This window comes from Durio zibethinus, chromosome 7 (genome assembly GCF_047325235.1).
Source record: "Durio zibethinus cultivar Kanyao isolate XHJ-2024 chromosome 7, ASM4732523v1, whole genome shotgun sequence".
Taxonomy (NCBI): Eukaryota; Viridiplantae; Streptophyta; class Magnoliopsida; order Malvales; family Malvaceae; genus Durio; species Durio zibethinus.
The window spans coordinates 15,978,297-15,991,583 of NC_143168.1; the positions used below are offsets into that span (position 1 = coordinate 15,978,297).

At 29.6% G+C, this 13,287-nt stretch overlaps 1 pseudogene; it reads left to right on the forward strand.

The window, feature by feature from the left end:
- Positions 1-213: 213 nt before the first annotated feature.
- On the forward strand, positions 214-3,335 carry LOC111277701 (receptor-like protein kinase FERONIA pseudogene; annotated as a pseudogene).
- The last annotated feature ends 9,952 nt before the right edge of the window (positions 3,336-13,287 follow it).

A 13,287-nucleotide genomic window follows, 5' to 3' on the forward strand; every position in this document is an offset into this window, starting at 1 on the left:
ATTTAAATTTAATCATTTTAGTAAAAAAAATAAAAAAATTTGTAAAACTTACGCTAATATAAATGAATCTCTCTTCATGTTTACATATTCATATAAAAAAATTGATAAAAGCACAAATGGTCTAAAAATAAACTTGTAACAAAATCTCATTTGAAAAAATTATATATATATATATATATGGCGTGTTTATCGGGGTAGCAGCTTTCCCAGAAATTCACAAATTGCAGCATTTTCCAAGTAATTGAAAAATACACCGGCAACCCTTTGAAAGTACTTTTTAAGGTGACAAAGATGGTTGGACAGGGACACCCGTCCGTGCTTGCTCCTCTGCTTGCGATATTGAACTGAAGGACGTATTGAGCAAGGTTTGATCTCTTGCTTCCTATTGGTTTCAACTTTGAAGTTTTGGAATTGAACTAAAACTCAAACTGGGATTACCGTCAACGGCTGTTTATAAAAGAGTAAATCTTGGAACAACTAAACCTGCATATTCATATAATTAATAGGTCTGCAAAATTCTAGACTCTTTCTTGTCCGACGACAATGGAGAGTACTCTTCTGATCTGTGCAAATTCTTCGACTACGTCTAATAAGAGGGAAAACACAATCAGAGGGCATTCAAAGCCCTCTACGTTTGCTATGTTGTCTTTTAGTTTCTTTCTTATAGTAACACATAATAGTCTGGTGGCTATCTCTGTTGACCTACCATCTTCTTATGAGCCCACAGATACCTTCAGCTTAGATTGTTCATCTGATCTAGCATCCGTTATAGATAGAATGGGTTCCCTTAACCCTTCTAAAACTAATTTCTACGTTGTGTCGAAAGATTACACCAGAGAACCCAGCTACAGTGGAAAACCACAAGTTTGCGTCCACAAGAAACAATTCACATATACATTTCCCATCTCTCCTGGTCCCAAGTTCATTCGGCTTTATTTCAATCCAATCCCATATTCAGGCTTCCATATTTCCAAAGCTTTATTCTCTGTCAGTGCTGGTCACTACACTCTTCTGAAAACCTCCAATGATTCATATTCGGAAAGTAAGTTAGATGCTGATCATAGTTATACTGTGAAAGAGTATTGTATCAACATCGATGACCAGGTGTTAAATGTTACATTCATTCCATCTCGGGATGTTCCTGATGCCTTTGCTTTTGTCAGCAAGATTGAGGTTGTCTCGATGCCTTCAAACCTCTACATCCGAGAAGTTGTTCCGCTTCCCCTAATTGGACAACCTTCTCTATATTATGTCAAGAACTCAAGAGCCCTTGAGATGATGCATCGACTGAACATAGGTGGAGATTTGATCCCTGCCCATGAAGACACTGGTATGTGTCGCGAATGGATACCCGATGCAAGTTTTTTGACAACTGATGAAAGCAACACGGATATCGTTAATTCACATGTTCAAATAAAGCGCAGTTCAGTGGTGCCAGTATATGTAGCTCCTGAGAAAGTTTATGCTTCCGCCAGGACAGTTGCTGCTGGTAGTAATCAAGGTGGAGCTAGATGGTTGTTGCCAGTTGACTCTGGTTTCTACTACCTTGTTAGACTCCATTTCTGTGAGATATCAAAAAAGATTCACGGTGTTGATCAAAGAGTTTTTCATGTCTATATTAAGAATCAAACTGCTGAAGATCACGCAGATATATTTGGTTGGGGCCATGGAGACGGGATTCCGGTTTATAGAGATTACATTGTAAATTTTTCAGAACATACCAAAGGCAGAAAATATCTTTCTCTTTCAATAGAAAATAGTAATGACTCAATCAAGACAACCGAGCCAGCGATCTTAAACGGGTTAGAAATTTTCAAGTTGTCCGACTTCAACGACAGTCTTGCTGGACCATTTTCATTTGGAATGGGAAAGTCCTCAAAGCAATCCAGGAATAATGATGTAATTGATAAAGCTTTAAGAATTTTCCCCATTTTCCTCTGCATATCAATAATTCTTGCAATTATTTGGCAAATAGTAGTTGTAATTGATTCGAAAGGGCAAAGAGAAACTTTTATGCAGTCTCCATCATCAGACCATTGCCAGAGCTTCTCATTTGATGAGGTAAAGTTGGCGACCAATAACTTCTCTGAAGCCTTACTTCTTGGGGCTGGGGGTTATGGGAAAGTTTACAAAGGATCCATTAATGATGGCACCAATTTTGTTGCAATAAAACGAGCCAATCCCTCTTCACACCAAGGTCTAAAGGAGTTCCATACCGAAATTCTTCTGCTATCACAGCTCCGACACTGCCACCTAGTCTCTTTGGTAGGGTGCTGCAAGGAAAAAAAGGAAATGATACTTGTTTATGATTATATGGCTAACGGCACCTTACGTGATCATCTATACAAGACCAAGAAGCCTCCACTTTCATGGAAGCGAAGGCTCACAATCTGCATTGGTGCAGCTCGAGGGTTGCATTACCTCCACACTGGTGCAAAGCACAAAATTATTCACCGTGATGTGAAGAGCACCAATATTCTGTTAGATGAGAATTGGGTGGCTAAGGTTTCAGATTTTGGGCTATCAAAAATTGGCCCTAACATGCTAACCCAATCCAACACTCATGTCACTACAATGGTGAAGGGAAGCTTTGGGTACATGGATCCAGAGTATTACAAACGTCAGAAGTTGACCGAGAAATCAGATGTTTACTCATTTGGGGTAGTATTGTTTGAAGTACTATGTGCTAGACCTGCTGTTCTACAAGTGACAGAAAATATGGAGGAAGAGCTAGAGAAGGTAAATTTGGCCGAGTATGCCCTGCATTGTTATCGATCAGGGACCCTTGACCAAATTATTGACCCATATCTACAAGGAAAAATAGATCCAACATGTTTGAAGACATTCACAGACGTTGCAAGGAAATGTTTGGCTGACAAGGGTAGTGAACGGCCAACCATGGGTGAGGTATTGTGGAATTTGGAGCAGGCGTGGCAGCAGCAGGAGAGTGCTCTTTTCGAAAATGATGGCAACTGCGGTGTAGCAGACACGAATACAGCTGGTGGATTGCCTGAAATCCTAGATGTTCGTGGAGTACATCGGAACGGTAGTTCAGATCCTACCCCAGGAGTAGAATTCTCTGAGATCATAGTCCCGATTGGGCGTTGATAGGTGTTTATGCCTTTCTTTTTTTTTTTTTTTTTGGTGATTGGTGGTTCAGGTCAACATCCATCCTGGAGACAACGAGAGAGGCAGAATTTCAGTCCTGGAATGATTTTTCATTAGTGTAAAAAAAGGGGGGGAAATTGGAAAAGAAAATTATGTCATACATTATATGTGAAGTTTTTTAAATTTTATGAGGAACTAAAAAATTGCCATATTATTATTAAGATATATTGAACATTAATAAAATAAATATGTGATAATTTTGATTTATGAAGTTTATAAATTCATGGAGTTATTTTAAACAAAATCTCTCTGGAGTTGTATAAATTATAAAATAACAGTAAGTAAAAATTTCCTTTCAAAAGTCGCTCATAAAAAAAAATATTTACGAAACCCTCCATCACTCGTGAATTGACGAACAAATTTGAATAACTACTTTTTTACAGCAAAACCGATTTTACTCTTTTTTTTTACTAAGAATTACTATTTATAATTATGTGTGTGCGACTCTCTCTCTCTATATATATAACAAAAATTAATTATAAAAATTTTAATATTGATTATCTTGTAATATTAATTATTGTTAGAAAATTTGAAAATGAAGAAAAAACAAGAAAGAATAAATCTGGCTTTACTTTTGAGATAAAAAAAATATTTTTTAAAGGTAATTATTTGCCCAGAATATAAAAAAGTTTCAAAATCCAAATTAAAATTTATGAAAATAATTACGTAAAAAGATTTATTTATAATTAATGAACGATTATAAATTTTTATTTAAAATGTTATAATCATTTGTATAATCATATTTTTCTTTTCAAATAATTATAACTATAGGAATAATCACCACTTTATATTTAAATAATTATGACTTTTGTCTTATAATAATTATTTATATTCAAACAAATTTATTCAAAATATAAATAAATATTACTAATTTTATTAATATTTTAAAAATTAATTAGTAAAAAATTAAAAAAAATATGTTTACCAAATAAATTCAATTGCTTTTTAACTTTTAAAATTCTTTGATCTACTAAGAAAATTTTTAACGAGCCAAAATGGTTCGGCCCACTTATGATACTTAGTCAATTATTAAAGAAACATGAGTAGTTTCTTTTATATCACATATAGAAGATCTTTCTTAGCGATGTTAGATACACAACATTTTAAATTATCAATAATTTTCTATTAATTTAAGATCTTTAACCTTTTACATGAATAAATATTATGAACACAATAAGTTATCTCTCGATAGAAACTTTTAATTAGCATTTATATCTTAGAATTCTAATAAAGTTGATAGTACCCATAAATTAAATCTTAATTCTTAGTGTTAAAATTTAGGATATAACACACATAATATTTATTTAATTTTTTTAGATGTTTGATTGTCACTTTAATACTAATATGGTCATACGCTTATCCTTTATTATACATTTACAATGAAGTTTTCAATTTTTTTATTAAAGCAGCACCACTTCAATATTTATATAAGTGAGTTTCTTCTTAATGTCTCCATTCCTGTTGACATTTAACCATTAACTCCATTAAGAGTTTGATTTCATCATTCATTTATGCTATTGTTGACACTTGTATCCTAATATTTGGAATGAGTTGACTAGTGTTTAATAGATAAATAATAATAACTTTTTATTACCTATTAAGCTTTATAATTAGAGGTTGCTATTTCAAAGTTCTTGCCATTATTGGTATCTAAAAAAAATTTAAACCTATTCCATTTGCAGTGCATCTAACTAAAATTTTAAATAATGTTTTGGTAAAGAAGATATGCTAAATTATTTGAGGATTTAACATATATTATGATAATTTTCTCATTTTGATTAATACTCTGATATAATCATGTCTTAGATTAATGTATCTAGATTCTTCATTATAAATTTCAATATAAGCTATAAACATAGTAGCTTCACTATCATAGTACAAGAAAATGGTTATCATTGGTTGTGGCTAGAACTTTATACCTATTAATAAATTTCTTAGTCATTTTACATTATTGCATGTTGCAACTAAAGCTATGAATTTAGATTCCATAGTTGAATGTGAAATGGAAATTTGCTTTTTGGATGCCCAACTAATTGCATCATCTCCAAGAGTAAACTACCAAATTTAAGTGGATTTATTGTCACTTATACTAGTGATCCAACTTGCATCTGAGTATTGTTCTAAAATTACTAGATATTCTAAATAAAATAAGTCTAAATCTTTAATTCTTTTAAGATAACATAGAACATTACTTATAGCTTTCCAATGACTTATATACTTGTATACATTGATAATTTACAAACAGCAAAAGTTATATTTGACCTACTATAATGCATAACATACATAATACTTCTAATAGCTCTAGTATATTCAAGTTATGCAATTATTGGATCATGATTTTCTATCAACTTTATGCTTGTATCATATAGAGTATTGGTTTATTTTATATTGAGATATTTGAACTTATTAAGCAATTTCTTAATATAATAATTTTGATTAAGTACAAAACAATTATTATGGATTTACCTTTAATATCCAAAATAGTATCTACTGCATTTAAATCTTTCATTTTAAAATTAAAAGTTAGATATCTTTGGTTTCATTTATGCCAATCATATTAGTGCTAGAAATTAACATATCATCCATAAAGAGACAAATTATTACTCCATATTTTTTAGTGAATTTTGAGTAAATACATTTATCCACTCCATTATGTTTAAAACCATTTGGCAATATTGTTGAATTAAAATGTTTGCACCATTGTGTAGGAACTTGCTGTAACCCATAAAGTGACTTAACTACTTTATAGACTTTATTTTCATTTCTTGAAAGAATAAAACTTCCAATTATTTCATAAAATGCTTCTTCATTTAAGTCAACTTTTAAAAAGTTTGTCTTAACATCCACTTGATGCACATGCAATCTATAAATGAAAGCCAAAGCTATAAGACCCATGTTGGACGTTATTCTTGTTATTAGAGCATATGTACCAAAATAATCTATGCTTTTTTGTTTTGTTTAAAATCTTTTGCAATTCATCTTGCTATAAAGGTTTGTATAAAACTATATGTCTTATGTTTTCTTCTAAACACCTATTTACATCCTATAAGTTTAGAACTTGGAGGTAAATCTACCAAAGCCCATGTATTATTGGAATAATTGAGTATATTTCATCATTTATAGCTTTTGCCAAAAGACAACATCTCTAAAAGCCATAGCTTCACGAAATGTTTAAGATCTTTTTTTACATTTTGTAGAATTGGTATTTTATTTAGCACTTTGATTTTATCTCCATATATTACGAAAATAAAAAATAGAAAAACAAAATCAAAATGTAAAAAAAAAATTTCAAGTCCTTTGACTCTTTTTTAGTTTAATAGAATCATTAATTTCTTTTCTTTTATTTCTAATCATAGGAACCATTTTAATTTGTTTGCCCATTTCAATATCAATATTATATATAAACCTATTTTCCAAAAATACTATATGAATAGATTCAACAATAAAATTAGTATTTAAAGTAAAAAGTCTATATGTTTTTGAATTTTGTGTATAATCAACAAAAATGTTTTTAATAACTTTAGGTCCTAGTTTTGTGTTACGAAGATTAAGGACCTTATAAAAAACAATGCACCCCACACAGAAATAATTTAAATTTTATTTTTTGCCATGATTTTAAAGTTCATATGGTGATTTTAAAAATTTCTTTGAAAAAAATTGTTATGTATATGACATGCTGTTAGAAGTGTTTCTCCCCAAAGATTTAGAGGCAATTTAGTAATTGACAACATACTATTTATCATATAAACTAAAGTTATATTTTTCTTTTCGACTAACCGTTTTTAGTGCAAAAAAGGTTGTCTTTTGATGAATGATTCCATTATTTTCAAAGAACAGAGAAGATCAATTTGGAAAATATTCCTATTCCTATTAGTTTGAAGAATTTTGATTTTTTTACCTTTTGATTTTCAATATCTAATTTGTATTTTTTAAATTTATAAAACATTTCATTACTTTTTCTCATTAGTTACACAAAAGTATAAGGAGAACTATCATCTATAAATGACTAATTGTTATAAAATATCTTTCTTCTTCCCTTGTTAACAAACCATTTTAATTCACAAATATCAGAATCTACAAGTTCTAATAGTTTTGTATTTCTTTCAACCTTAAGAAAAAGGCTTCTTAGTCATTTTTGCTTTTACATAAATTTCACATTAATGTCATGATCATTTTTGATATGTTATATAACCATGCTGAGACATATGATTCATATGTTGATAATTTAAATGTCAAAATCTAGCATAACACAAAGAAGAATAATGCTCAACAATATAAATAGAAGCATTATATATTTCATTAATAGTTAATTTAAACATACTGCCATTAGAATATCACATTCCAATAAATGCACCATTCTTGAACACTATAACTTTATTACACTCTAATACGATTTTAAAGTCTTTCTTACATAATAGAATTGTAGATAGAAAATTCTTTCTAATTTTTGGAACATGAAAAATATTAAAGTAATTTAATTTTTATCTTGATGTGAATTTCAATTCAATTGTTCTTTTCCAATTACTTTGGTAGAAACATGATCTTTCATAAGAATATTTTTTGGTCCCTTGTGTTCTTCATAGGTCTTGAACTGTTATTTTTTATTACAAATATGAATTATTATTGCAAAATCCAACTGTTAATCTTATTACTTATACATAGTAGCCATATGAACTTTGGTGATTATTCCAATTTGCATATTGGTCACTATTACAACAAGTTCTTTGACTTCTCGTTTAACTAGATTTGCCTTGTTTTTATAACTAGAACCAATCTTTATTCCAGCAAGTTTGAATCTACAATATTTAATAAAACGTCCTTTCTTTCTATAATGAAAACACGTATTGTTCTTGTTAAATTTGGATTTCTTGAATCCTTTTTTCTTGACTTTAAAATTGTTTAGAGATTTTTTTTATTTAAAAGAATGATAAGCTTTTCCAAAATTTTCTCCACTTGTATAGTTCACATTGGAACCTCCAAGAAAGAGTAATTTTCTGCTTTAATTTGTAAATAAGTTTGAAATTATTCAATAGTGAAAGTTTCTTTTAAATGTAAAACCTTTTTTCCTATATACATTTCAAAAATATGGAAGTTTTAATAAATATGCTTCCACTTGAAATAAATCAGGAATCTTAATTTCTAACTCACTTAACTTAGAAGCCATAATATGTAATTCATGCACTTGGTCCATATTTGGTTTATTATCAATTATGGTAAATTTAAAATAATTTAAGGCTAAAAATATATTAGTACCTCTCACTACAGGGGTTTTGGTTTTTAGCGACATTTGTTTTTACCATTTAGCGGCGTTTATTAACACTACTATAAGGTTTGCGGTGTTTGCAAAAAAACACCACGCAGAGTGCCGCCTATTCACTCGTCGTGGCAAATAGCAGTGTTTTAAAAAAAAAACCTCAATATTAACGGCATTTATATCTTTGAGATGCTGCTAGTTTAGAGGCATTTGAATCTAAAAACAGCTCAATAGTAGCGACGTTTGTATCTTTTAGTCGCCGCTATTTCAGTGACGTTTTTATGAGAAAAATGTTATTGCATTGAGGTGTTTGTAATAGAAAATATCTCTACTTTAGAGGTGTTTGAATATGAAAATGCCTTAATATTTGTGGTATTTGTATCTTTTAGGCGCCGCTAATTCAGTGGCATTGTTATGAGAAAAATGTCGTTGCTTTAGTGGCATTTCTATAAAAAATGCCACCTAACTAGCAGCATTTACTGGAAAGATCGTCGCTACTTATAGTGGCATTTTATGCTACAAACGCCACTAAATTATTCGTTTAGCGGCATTGCCCAACACAAATGTCGCCATTATGTAAAAATGTATTTTTTTTAATTTCTTATAATAAATTTTATTTTCAGTAAAGGGATTAAATTCAGAAACTGAAATTAATATTAACTTCATTCACGTTTAAATATATATATAATTAATACAACGTTTAATAATTAGTATAATAACATTCAAATATTGTAAATACATTAACCAAATAAAAAATTAAAATGTATGAAATAAATGACTACATACATTTTGCTGGCTACCAATTGATGAAAAAATTTTTTCACCTTGGTCACTAGTGTGCTTAAGAACCTACTAAATAATACCATACAAATTTTAACACTTCATTGTATGCTTATTTTTTATTTAAAAATTTTAATATTTATTAAATATAATATCTGAGTTCGTAGAGTACCAAGATCATTTTCTGAAAATTGTTGTTGCATAAAATTTATAAGATGATCGAATTGATTATGCAACTGCTGAAATTTTGCATGTTCTAGCTCAATTCTAGCACGTTTTTCTTCAATTTTGACACGCTTATGTTCTCTTTCTGCTTTCATTTGCTGAAAACGTTGTTACATAGTTTGTAACTCCCCTCTCAATATTGAAATATCTTGCGAAGACTGACTTGCTGAGAGTACAAATTACGGAGAGTTATGTCCATAGTAGGCAGGTGGCGTTGGACCCAATCCAAGGCTTCGGAGCCGTCCATGCCTTTCTTTTCTAGCAACTTTTATGAATATCCAATTTTCTATTTATTGCATGTTGAGAGAATTTTCAGATACTACTTCAATCTCAGCAGTCATTTTCTCTTTCGCTTTCTCCTGTGAATTTGTCATATACAGCTATCAAGTTTGATGATTAATTGATTATATGTTAAAAAGAGTAAATATTTACTTTATGTTAAAATAGATGATACAAATTACCATAATTTCTTGTGTTTCGATATTCATGTAAGATCTGTCTTTTTTTGTGTGTTACACGAAAAAGTTTCACATAATTGTACCGCCCATCTCATTCTCCTATACAAAAACATATGTTATTTGATATGATACATATCAACTGCAAGTTATTTATGCATATCAATCCTGTCAATTAAGTATTAAAATTTTGAATAAATTTAATCTTTTTTATTTATATTTTGGCCTTATAACAATATAATAGTCTTAAACATATGCAAAGAATAAAAGCATTTTGGGTTTTCACACATATCGATCATGAAAACCAAATTCAATTATTTTCTTCTGGTTTAATATGAAGAATTGAAACCATTCAATATGTTGAAAGGCATCCGAAATTTATTTATATATTTACCTTTTATGTGCAAAAATATTCCCAAACAGACATAACTAACAACTTTTTCTTCTATATCAACCATAGAAACCAAGTTTAATTAATCTGACAAGCTTAATATCAAGTATTGAAGCTATTGAAACTGTTAAAATACAACAATAACAACAATCATATATTAAAGGCATAAATATACGTAAACAATAACTTTTCATACATATCATCTATGTAACTCAGTTCAAAACTTTCTATAAGTTTAATATCATGTATTGAAACAATCAAATATATTAAAACAGAACAATAAATGTTAATTTCCATATTTACCTTTTAACGATAGAAAAAGTTCATTCATTGGAATAAGTTAATTATCATAAACTTATGATTTCTTTTTGCTTTCTTGCAAAACTTTTTGATCTACTTGTGTGGCTATATTTTTGTTGCTTTCTACTACCAATCCCAATCTATTCTCTTTTCTGTCATAAAAATAAATACTTATATGATAGATATACAAATATTACCAACTGAAATCATCAAACACTTTCATCATTTCATTATATTATACAAAGTTATAAACTAGTACCTCTCATTTTCTTGAGAACCAAAATCTAACTAGTTATTCATATTGCCACCTAATCATATTACGAGGTAGATTTTGCATCATCGCCTCTACAGTAGTATTTTGATTGAAATACTTATTCTTCAAACTATACTTATAAGCCCAGTTTATTTTTTTTATGGTACAAATACAAATATCTTGTGCAAGTGCAAATACAAATGATGCAAATGCGAATGTCTTTCTTGTGATACAGATGTAAGTGATGCAAATGCAAATATCCCTTTCATGATGCACAAATGAACGATGCAAATTTGAATATCTCTTTTTTTTTTTATAGGTTAAATCTCTTTCTCATGATACAAGTAATGCAAATGCAAGATCTTTCAAAAGGTTATGCATCGAGAATTTTTATTCTGGATAGAACTTTAAAACTTTAAAACTTCTTTTAGGGCCAAATAAATTGGGCTTAAATTTTATTGAAGGCCAACTAAACTGGGCTTAAAACCTCATTGATGGCCAGATAAACTGGGCTTAAAATTTCATTGATGGCCAGACAAACTGGGTTTAAATGTTATTGATGGTCAGATAAACTGGGCTTAAAGCTTAATTAATGGCCAGATAAACTGGGCTTAAGCTTCATTAATGGCCAGATAAACTGGGCTTAAAGCCTCATTGTTGGCCAGATAAACTCGACTTAAAACTTCATTTGAGGCAAGATAAATTAGGCTTAAAGCTTCATTGATGGTTGGATAAACTGGGCTTAAAACTTCATTAATGGCCAGATAAACTGGCTTAAAGTTTCATTGATGGCCAGATAAACTGGGCTTAAAACTTCATTGATGGTCAGATAAATTGGCTTAAATTTTCATTGATGGCCAAATAAACTGGGCTTAAAGCTTCATTAATGGCCAGATAACCCTAAAAATCCAAACTAACCCATCAATCCTAAAGCCAATCATGCATTTTTATGCTGTCGTGCATTCATTCTTCATCATTCAAGTTTAAATCATCATCATTTCATCGTATTATCATATTCATGCATTTCATGCATCTGTTTTCAAAAATATGTTGCATGAACCATGCACCCAAATGGTAATTTTACTTTTTTCCTTCTCTTTTAATGCCAACTTCATGCATTCATTTTGCTACGAAATTCAACCATAAAATGAACCAATTTGGCATTATAATACTTGACCAAAATTTGAAATTTAATCATATATATGTCAAGAAGCTATAGAAGAAAAAAAGGTAAGAAGAATTCCTTTGATAAACAATAAGCACAATTACACTAATTGTGGCTTTTGCTAGCTTTTACCACAAAAAATCCTCCAAAATATGAACAAATTATGAAAAATTAATTATTTTTTTTATTTTTATCTACACATGAAAAAAAATTATGCATTTAAGAATATTTTACCACAATTTATAAAGAACCAGCCAAAATATAAAAAAATTTACACTAACAATGAGTATGAAAATACTAAAATTTTAGTTTAATCGGTAGTTGAGCTTATCTCTAGTTTCGTAGTTATTAATAAGATTTTAGCTTGAAAGTTGATGAAAATGAAGAGTAGTTTGAGGAGAACAATACACTAAAGTTTCAAGCTAATCAGAACGATGAAAGGGGGTATTTCGAGAGGTTAAGGTTGCGAGCTAAACTTGTAGATCTAGGCTTTTTTAGATAATTTCAGAGAAAATCAATTTGAAAAGGGGAGGGCAACTTTTAGAATAAACTCAAAACTAGTAATTGGTTATCGATTATTACAGCAATGCTAGACCTTTGTTGAATTCTAGAAAGAGCTTTAAGTATCCGACAACTTCATTAGTTTTGTAGAGAGAGAATAGAGTGATAAGAAAGAAAAGATAAAGAGGAAGAAGAAAAGTGAAGAGGAAAGAGAAAATTTTGCTATTTAAAGAATAGTGAAATGACACCGTTTTGCTTTAGGGTGACTTGTGCCCTAACTCAAATCCAACTCATAAACCAAGCCATTCGACCAAACTGCCAAACTAAGTTGAGTTGAGACGTGATAAAGATTGTTGAGCCTACACCAAGCTGACAAACCAGATCTGAACTGCTCAGTCATTCTGAGCCATTGACTAATGTTGGCCAGCCCCAAATTTTATTTTTTTCGTTATTTAATTTTAGAATTTTTTTTACATAAGAAATTAAAAAACAAAAGTGTTTAAAAATAAATTATGATATTAAATTTATGAAATCTTACCAAATTATTAGAGAATTTAATGGGTTTAAAAATAATAATTTTTTAAACTAAATTCATGAATCTTATTAAACTATTAGAATATTTTCATCGGTTAAAAAATAATTTAAAAAAAATAAATTCATGAATCCTATCAAATTATTGAAATATTTCAAAATTTAAAGAAAAATTTTGGAATATTAATTTGATCCTACAAGGTGATTGGAAGATTTTTTAAAAATAAAGTCTTATACCATTGGAAGATTTTATTATTTTAAAAA